The 10,000-nt window shown below is 45.3% G+C and overlaps 1 protein-coding gene across 1 annotated transcript in view; it reads left to right on the forward strand.

The window, feature by feature from the left end:
- Positions 1 to 10,000, forward strand: part of LOC310797375 (neurocan core protein-like) — a gene marked incomplete at both ends in the record, with an annotated part of 59,901 nt that overhangs the window by 1,007 nt on the left and 48,894 nt on the right. The gene's annotated exons all lie outside the window — the stretch shown is intronic.

The following is a 10,000-nucleotide window of genomic DNA, read 5'->3' on the forward strand; positions in this document are numbered from 1 at the left end:
AGTGCATGTATGTGTGGTGAAACTGTGTGCGGCGCTAAAATCCAAAGTTTTCTTTCCATGCCATAAACTTTACAGCCTATAGAGCTCCAACAGCCACGCCCACCTCCTGTGGTGTGCACTGCAGGGTGGGAATTTCATCATTTTAGGGGCGTGGCCAACTGGCCTTGGCTTCGGCATCACAATTCTTTTTTAGGGCACAAGGGCACATTGCTCTATTGACATCGTGAAGAGCGATTTTTCTGAAATGTGTGTTAAAATGATTCAATGACACATCCTTTGCATAGGGCAGGCTACATTAAACTGAGACCACTGACGCCTTTAAAGCAACTGACAGTATCAGGCTGGTAGCAGGGCACTGCTGCCAAGGTGGCCCTATAGGGATCTCAGGGCATCACGGCCAGAGGGAGGGGCAACACAGGCCATGGCCTGATGGCTTCCGTGTAATTCCCACACTGAGCACTATATGTGGCATCTGCTATGTTGCAGCTGCACAGAAGTGGAGAAAAAACAATTTTATCCTAAATTGTCAGTTCTACCGACGGTGTTTGGGTATATTCAGATGAGCTCCCCGGAGCGGCTCTTTGAGACATTTGCAGTAAAACTCTGAGAGAGTTGTGTTTAGCTACTGAATCTCTCTCTCTCTCTCTCTCTCTCATTCCCTCCCTCCTCCTCCTCCTCCTCCTCCTCCTCCTCCTCCTCCTCCTCCTCCTCCTCCTCCTCCTCCTCCTCCTCCTCCTCCTCCTCCTCCTCCTCCCCCTACTCCCCGGGCAGCTCTGAGGGAATGGTCTAATGCAATAAGAGCCAGATGAATCCCCCTCTGCTATGTTTGTTTGTGTTTTTCTCATCACCTCACCATGAGGCCCCAACAACAGCCGTCTATAAATGTGCCTGTTTGTAAAATTAACACAGTGACTGAATCAAGAGCATCAGTGAATGTCCTTAACCGCTGGCTAGTTTCCAACCCTACACCCTACACTGTGTGTGTACAGTACGTGTGTGTGTATGAGCCAGTGACTGCAATTTGCATAATATTCTCTCCTTGACGCAAGTATGGAACTATAATATTACTAGTGTTACAAAACACCACGATTGTTTTGAAGCCAACAAACCCAAGCCATGAGCCAATGGGATTAGAGATGAATGCAATTGCAACTGTGTTTGCAGGCTAAATACGATTAAATCCAACTAAAATAATGTTATCTGAATCACGCAACAGCTTTGTTCAATCGAGATTTTTGATTTTTTTTTACATTTTAAATGGAGATTTTGGGACAACCATTTCTTTCTTAATATTTGGTGCACATACTGTCAGCAGAAAAAGGAAAACACTATAAAAATGTGATGATGAGGTATCTGTATGGTTGAATGAACAAACACATTTACCTAGAAATGCTGCTGGCTGCTGCTCTGTTGTCAGATCTCTCTCCTCTTCTCCCTGCCAGTCTTCCCATGTTTCCAATCTCCTGCGGGTTTATGTCCAGAGAAGAAGAAATAACAGTATGTATTAACCTGAGGTCACTAGTATACAGCTGGTATATGTTTTTTGACTGATCCTTCCAACAATTGATATTGATTTGATACTATAAGACCAATACTGGTGCCAGATATTGTACAGGAACCAAGTTACAACAGGATCTTACATCAGGCAATATCCACCCGAATCCTTGTAATAATAACCTCTGTAATCACTGTAATATATCTGTGTTAAGACCTCACACAAATCAAAAATAATTACTTGGATCAATACTCGTAATTGGAAAATGCAGCGCTACAACGCAGAATCAGTACTGGCTGTGGAAAAAGTGATCTTGGTGCATCCATACTTCTATCACCTGCAATTGTATCAAACCGCCCCAATCAATGGCGGGTCGATCATCGTCGGAGGCTAAATCTAACATGCTATATTTGTCATTGTATCAGCAGTGACTTCCTCTGGACTCGGGTTCTTCAATGTTCACCATGCGCATCACCACATTTGAAAAGACTGTGGTGAATATTTCATTTGACCATTTATATGTCTCAAAACATCACTCAAGAGGTGGATTCAAATACTCACCCGGATGAATCACATATAATATAATAATCAGAATTTGATTTAGCTGATTACTTCCACCCATTTGTAGCCTACCATATTTTTGGGTTTTGGGAGAGTTCACTGACAACACATTTTCATAGCTTCAAGAGAATGCTGCAGCCAGCATCTCTTCTCCAAATATAGATTTTACTCATCACGTCCATGATTAGTGACTCGACTAAGGTTCCAAAACCAACTCCTGCCTCCATTAAACCAGGAAAGATGCATCATTCAAAACCACTTTGAGCACTAGAAGCAACAGACTGCAGTCCTACAGTACTCTTAGAAAATAAGGTTCATTAGGGTTCTATATCAAACTTAAGGTTCTATAATTTACCAAAGAACCCATGTCTAAAAAGGTTCTATCCAATTTCTGTACGACAACAGAGAACCTTCAAAGAACCCTTCTTCTTCTTAAGGTGTCGACTGATTGGTGGACCCCAAAGGGTTCTATTAAAAAAAAAGAAAAAAAAAAAGAGTGGTTCTATATAGAAAACCCAAAGAGTTCTATTTTTAAAAAGTGGTTCTATATAGAGCCCCAAAGGATTCTATCATGTTTAAAAAGTGGTTCTATATAGAACCCCCAAAATGGTTATATATAGAACCCCAAAGTTTCTTTAAAATGAACCATCTGAAATGGTTCTACATAGAACCATTTGAGGGTTCCAAATACGTACCAATCTATAGAACCCTTAAAGGTTCCATAAAGAACCACTTATTTTAAGAGTGTATGGTGAATAAAGAGCTTGCTGCTTCATACTCACTTTATCAACAGATAGAAATCAGTGTTTGAGCTGGTGGTCAGGTGACCTTGGCTCTGAGCTCCACAAACACTCGTTTTTCCTTCTGTATATAATGTGCTTATGAGGATTGATGTAGTTGAGTTTCTATTGACCTGCACTGCAGTGATGAAATGCTGGCTGCTGCTGCTGCCAGGTTGAGCGTTGCCAGTAGAAGCATCTTCAGACAGCTGTGTTTCCACACAGCAATTACACTTGCAATTAATTCAGCTCAACAGTCACACATGTTATCCCGAACACACTCTTGGCAATGACACGATCTTGATTTTTGGCTCATCAGGCTTGCCTTACAATGAATGTTATCTGTAATTACACAACTTATTATTGTGTCAAGATTTAAATGAGGTGATTGGAAATGTGCAGAAATGCATAGAGAGATAAAGGATATGAGCATGTAGGCTATAGCTTCAGGATAAGGGGTTTAGCTGGTGGTCAGTCAGTCACTGTAAACTAAATTTGGCAAATTCTAATATATTTCGCAGACACCGGATCAACCTTTGAGGTTTATGTATGGAATCGGATTATGGCCATACCCCCCCGCCCCCCTCTCCTCCCCCCACTCCCACCCACACCACCACCAGCTCGTCCCCCCTCTTTGAATGGGGGCGCTGGAACCGTCTGCCTGGCTGTCACCGCTTGCCTCTTTGTTCAAACTGATTTTGCTCTTCTCCTTCAGCGTAGCTGCTGGCGAATGGGGAGAGAGAGCGGAGAGAGAGAGAGAGCCGCTTGACGCGTTTACATCTATTCCGAATTATTAGCGCACATCTCCCCTCCTCTCTCTCGCTCGCTCTAAATTGAATATGAACGGTGCACATTCAGCGAGGAGGAGAGGATACGCGAAGGTGTGAAAAGTATCGGACGGGGGAGAGCTTGTGCTGTTACTCACACTCACGCTGATCTTCTTCGCCTCTGCAAAGTGCTGTTTCACCCTGGTTTCCGTCGTCTCTGCGCCCTGGGAGCGTCGGAGAGCACCTGCACCCCGAACTCGAGGCGCATAACCTTTCGCTCACATTCCAGAGGATTGCGCCAATTAAGACGCATCTCGGTTTGTCAGATAAGGTAAGTGTGAACTAATTCCATTGCCGTTTTTTTTGTTGCCATTATGCTTTTTGAAATTAACGGTTTGGTCACTGAATCATATCTGAAGTCATGCCTTGAGTATATTGCATCGGGTAATGTGAGGCGTTTGATCAGCCTATACTCGCTCTGCTGCTGCTGGAAGGCGGTTTAAAGTGTTTCAATTTGTTGCCTCTAATGTGTGGTACTTTCAGCTGGAGGAGAAATAGGTGAAGGTTTAATCTAACGGGAATTCTAAAGTGGTTTTCATATTGCAAAATTGGAAATATTGATATTTAGCAATACTAATAAATGCAATACATAGGCTACACAATCAATTTCATTATGAAAGCATATGGGCATTTCTTTTAAGTGCAAGTCATTTAATAAGTATTTCCTGTCTGTGAAGCCTGATGAAAATTGCCCAGGACCAATCAATGCGCCTTCCTTTGCGCCGTCCAAACCCTGGCGACGCACACAAATCGCACCCGTTTGGGATATTTTTCAATAATTTACAGACCAAGAGCTTTTAATATTCCATCGGATTTATGACCCGTGTAGGTGCATGCATAAATCATAAACTCACCAAGTAACCTTGTTAGTGTGTCCTTTACACGCCTCCATCTCAGGAGATCCTGTCTTCCTATCAGAGCAACTTTCTGCTGGGGGGTCCTGGGGGGTGTGATGTCTCTTTCAGATGAAAAATAACATGAAAAATGTGATGCTTACCTCTGAAGCTACAGTGGAAGCAGATCAGAACGCCTGAACAGGTGTTGTGAGAAGTATTATGTTCGAGATGAGTCTGCTTTGACCAAAACAACGTGTTTGGTTCTGCCAAACACACTGCCTGGTCCACATCCAAAACTCTCTAACCTGGGCATGCCATCAGAGATACTGTAGGGTATGGAAAGTGGATTAGCAAGGTCTCCTCCTGGCTGCTTCACACTTTGTTTCATCCACACATGAAAGAACACATGTTGACTCTACTGACAGACGAACACATTAAAAAGTGACAATTGTAAGAAAGGAGTGGTACAAGAAAGTGGTACAAGATGATTGAACGCCTGCTACCAAGTAGCCTAAGCAGTCGTGGCGTCAAAAGACCTTTGGAAGTCTTTGCTCATGGATGAGTGCCTGGCTGCTCCATAAACAAACAACACTGGCACGTCCAAATCAGTGTGAAGGAGGAGAACCGTTCGGGTCACCTTGACAAACGAGCCGTATTGTCTGAGGATATGAGAGCCCCCGCAGCAGCCCAATAAAGCCCGTTCTGTCTCCATTCACCGGTCCAGTCTGGAGGAGTCCAAGTCCCCCTTTTCTCTTTTCTTCTGGCCTTGTTAGTGAGCCTACCACCAGCTGTGTGTCAGCCACCATAAAGCAGGAGTGAGTCAGGCGAGGTTAACCAGCCAACTTCACGCCATAGATAGATGATCTCCTGCTGAGGAGATCCGACGTGTGTGTGTGTGTGTGTGTGTGTGTGTGTGTGTGTGTGTGTGTGTGTGTGTGTGTGTGTGTGTGTGTGTGTGTGTGTGATAGAGAGGAGTGGGGAGTGAGAGAGATGGTGAGAGAACATCGTGAGGAATGAGACTCAGCCACCCGACTGAAAGTTTGCACCATGCATTTTTCATTCTGTCCGGATGAGTGTTGTAGGCTGTGTGTGTGCGTGTGTGTGTGTGTGTGTGTGTGTGTGTGTGTGTGTAGGTGTGTGTGTGTGTGTGTGTGTGTGTGTGTGTGTGTGTAGGTGTGTGTGTGTGCGTGTGTGTGTGTGTGTGTGTGTGTGTGTGTAGGTATGTGTCTGTCTGTCTGTGTGTGTGTGTGTGTGTGTGTGTGTGTGTGTGTGTGTGTGTGTGTGTAGGTATGTGTCTGTGTGTGTGTGTGTGTGTGTGTGTGTGTGTGTGTGTGTGTGTGTGTGTGTGTGTGTGTGTGTGTAGGTGTGTGTCTGTGTGTGTGTGTGTGTGTGTGTGTGTGTGTGTGTGTGTGTGTGTGTGTGTGTGTGAGAGTGTGTGTGTGTGTGTGTGTGTGTGTGTGTGTGTGTGTGTGTGTGAGGGAGAGCGTGTTTCAGTGGGGTGTGCGTGTGTTCCCTGAGGCCCCCTGAGACATGTGAGTTTGTGTGTTCACCTCTGTCTGCTGGTTTGTGGCAGCCTGCCAGCAGTGTAGCTGACCACACTCAAGACGACCTGAGAGAGTGTGGAGAAACGGAGCGGTTCTGTTCTGTTGTTCTGTGTTGTGGAGATGGGGAAGAAGAAAGAAGTGTCTGATTCTGATTCTAGACAGAGTGCCGGGCCGGCCCAGTCTTTACCGCCTGGCTTTAGGCTTATCTCAGATTCAGCAGATTGTTTATTTCAATATCGTCGCTGTGTCTGTCTCCGATTCGTCTCTGATCCCGGGAGTCACTTTGTGTCAGCGCTGAAGGCAAAATAGAGTCAGATGGGAGAGATGAGTTTAGACAGATGAAATAATTGTAAAAGATTTTTCGGATATGAGCATAAATTATGCTTTTGGGGGGAAAGAGACGGTTGACAAATGATGTTCATGTCAGTTGTTTTTATTCTTTAATATGGATGTCTGTCAGGATATAGAGCCAAGCTGCTGGCGTATTTGCAGTGAAATCAAAAGATAAATTTTCACTGTGGGTTTGATATGATTCTCTCTGATATGGAAGTACCCACTGTAATATGTCACTTATGATGACTACGAGGCCTATTCCCTTAATGCTGTGTTAATAGCCAACAGAGTGGCACTATAAATGCAAATCAGTACCACCGCTAGTATGCAGTATAGCTTAGGTGTGTCCAACATAAGCGTTACCTCTGACACCCACAGGCCTTTTGCTCTTGAGCTGCATGGTTATACTGCATTTCAATCGTGTCGATAGACTCAGAAATAGAGAGAGATGTGGTGGCTAGTGGCAACTAACATTGGGACTTCTCTGTCTTTGTTTTGCGTCCGGACTCCCGACTGTCATTCATAAAGCCATCATGGCCCCAACTGGCACACAGTGAGTGAGGCTACTGTATGAAACCGAGAGTGGGACATTTTACGAGCTCTTTGAACTCTGTGGGTCCATTTATTACAACCAGAGCCGGGGGGAGTGGGAGCTGAGCCTAACAATGACTTACAGTACTGACTGCTATCTGCCGAGCTGAATCTATCTGTGTTTTCAGCACTGGACAGCTCCCAAATATCAGAGCCTACGATTCACAACCGCAAGCCTTGTTCCTCCCCGTCAACAAAGGCAAAAGAACAAAAGCACAGTGTTGCTTTGAGCCGTGTGCTGCTGGAGGAGGTGCATCATCTCAACTCGTTCTGCGTGCATCTCCCCTCTCTCCCTGGTGTATCTCAACTCGTTCTGCGTGCATCTCCCCTCTCTCCCTAGTGTATCTCAACTCGTTCTGCGTGCATCTCCCCTCTCTCCCTGGTGTATCTCAACTCGTTCTGCGTGCATCTCCCCTCTCTCCCTGTTGTATCTCAACTCGTTCTGTGTGCATCTCCCCTCTCTCCCTGGTGTATCTCAACTCGTTCTGCCTGCATCTCCCCTCTCTCCCTGGTGTATCTCAACTCGTTCTGCGTGCATCTCCCCTCTCTCCCTGGTGTACTGGAACCCCCTTGTCGAGCGACTCTCCCGTCGCCAAAAAAACCCCAAGCGGGGTTGGACAAACCAACCCATCAATCAAGTGCACTCTTTAGCCTGGGGAGGGACTAACGCTAGCCACCAGGCCAATCACCACGAGCCTAGATGAGACCACAGCTGAACCGCTCAGACACACAAAGAGAGAGGTCCCTCTCTTTGTCTTTGGCCACAGGCTCTCTCTCCTCCAAGGTATTGACTGGTGGGGAGACAGATGTAGGGTAAATCGGTTAGGAAGGAACGAGCCGTTTTTAGACGCGCAGAACGACTTATTTAACGTTATTCTGGCTGAAGGCAGCTCCCAAGTTATTAGCATTCCCAATGTCATTCAATATTCAAAGGGACGTTATTATTAATGCATATTTGTGTTTTAGAAATATCACCACTTGACAACTCTTTCTTGTTATCGTTATATTTGCTGATGTCAGATTGCTCCAGTGGATGAGATATACAGTATAGCGTATGTCTCTCCAGGCATTATTGGGACTATTGAAGGACAGAACTGGCTTTTTTCTTCCTGCAACCTAGTTGATATTCCACGGACTCAGCACATCATCATTAGAGAGATGAAGACTTCTTGGAAGTCCCAGCAGTACGCCTGCTGCATTTGTATCTATTATTCCATTTCATTTCCAAGATATTCATTTTTCTGACCAGCTTTCCTGTCCTCCATGTATCATGACTGGGAATCTGAGATGGACTGTGTCTGTGTAGAGAGCATGGATCTATAGCTGTAGACTTAACTAAATATACTGAAGATGATAACAGCGGCTCATGCACCTGATCCTCTATTGGCTTTGTTACCAAGACCATAACCTCTGAACCTTCACCTTTGACCTCAGCTGGAATAGCAGCCACTTAGACAGTATGCCAGACAACAGCCCCCCGGGCCCTAGTTACATGTATCTGACCTCTCTGACCCTGATATAGATCGCCAAACACTTCTTTATTGCTATTTGCTTAAAGGGCCATTCCACCTATGGTATAATATATTTGAACGTCATTCATTGGTTCAACCCGAGCGGCAAGCTTGGACTTGGACAGATGAAGCCAATACAGAAGTGCAAAAAACATGCATTTCCTTGAATGACCACTTGAGGCTGGCTCCAAAAGGGAGTCAATCCCCATTCAGCCCTAGCCTGGTTAAAACCATCCGGATCCGTGTACTTAGATTCTGTTTCATTCTGCGGTTCTGTCTGTACCCCACAGTAAGTACTTGCCTTGACAGACAACTCCTTCAGCCAATCAGCATCGCCAAATCCAGTCCTTCAGCCAATCAGCGTCGGATCCAGTCAAATCCAAATCCACTCGGAAAGAACGGGGGCGAAAACGTCTTTTCCGCCGAGAAACTCCACTGTTACATACTCCTGTTCTTCTTTAATTGTTGTTATTGAGTCTATTTCTGTAATAACTGCACTTATGGCTGTTTACACTCGATAAACGTTGACGTTACTGCTCGAGCCGGAGAGCCATGGAGGCAGCCATTACTGCGGCGTTCCTGTTAGGTCGGCTACGAGGCAGGCAGATCCCTGATTGGGCAGTTTCTGAAAACGCCCGCCCCCGGGGCTGGAGGACAGACGGAACTGCAGAACGAAACAGAAATGTGAGTTCACGGACTTGCTCACTCTGCAAAAGTACTGTATATATTTAACAAACTTAACTAATTTCAGACCTACTTTCTCAACACTATCCTCTCATCATGAGTTTTTAGGCCATAGAATATATATAAATTTATATTTTTAATTTCCCCGAGCTGTATTTAACACTACATGGAATAAGTGTCCACTGGATAATACTTGGCAGACGAATTAATTATCATTAACTCTATGCCTGTTTACAGTTGTAGATGATGCACAGAGTGAATCAGCTGTGTTTTCAGTGACTTTCCTCCTTTGAGTGAAATAAGTTCATTCATCTCCTTCCAGCGGAGGACTTGCAGGTTGATCCAGCGTGACACATGACACCCGTGTGATTTGATCCTTCCTGATGCATTACAGAAATGTGCGGTGATGGATTGCCTCTCTCCTCTTACGCCCTGCTTTCCATTCCCCTCTCGGGGGCTATCCGTTACCGCGCGCCGACGACTTCTCACACTTTTTACACGCACGCTTACAAATAGCCTGATCTGCCTGTGCAATGTTGATTCAATGCATTTCAATGGAGTCTCAACTCACACATGCACACGCCACACACACACACTGTTATATTACACTTACACACACACGCACGACAGTGTCAGAACGGGGGTGCGAGGGGAAGCTGGAGAGGAAGGAAGGGAGCGATCAAGACAGTAAAAAGCTTAAAACAGAGATCATCTGCTGTGGTTCTGCACTGATAAATGAGACTGTGTGAGTGCTGCTGCTCCACAGCGGTTTAATAGCTCCTACAGAGCGACTGGAAACAGATGTACCTCTCAGTAGCCGCGTATCTCGCTCAGGTATT

Source organism: Poromitra crassiceps (genome assembly GCF_964638095.1).
Source record: "Poromitra crassiceps genome assembly, chromosome: 23".
In the NCBI taxonomy this organism is placed as follows: Eukaryota; Metazoa; Chordata; class Actinopteri; order Beryciformes; family Melamphaidae; genus Poromitra; species Poromitra crassiceps.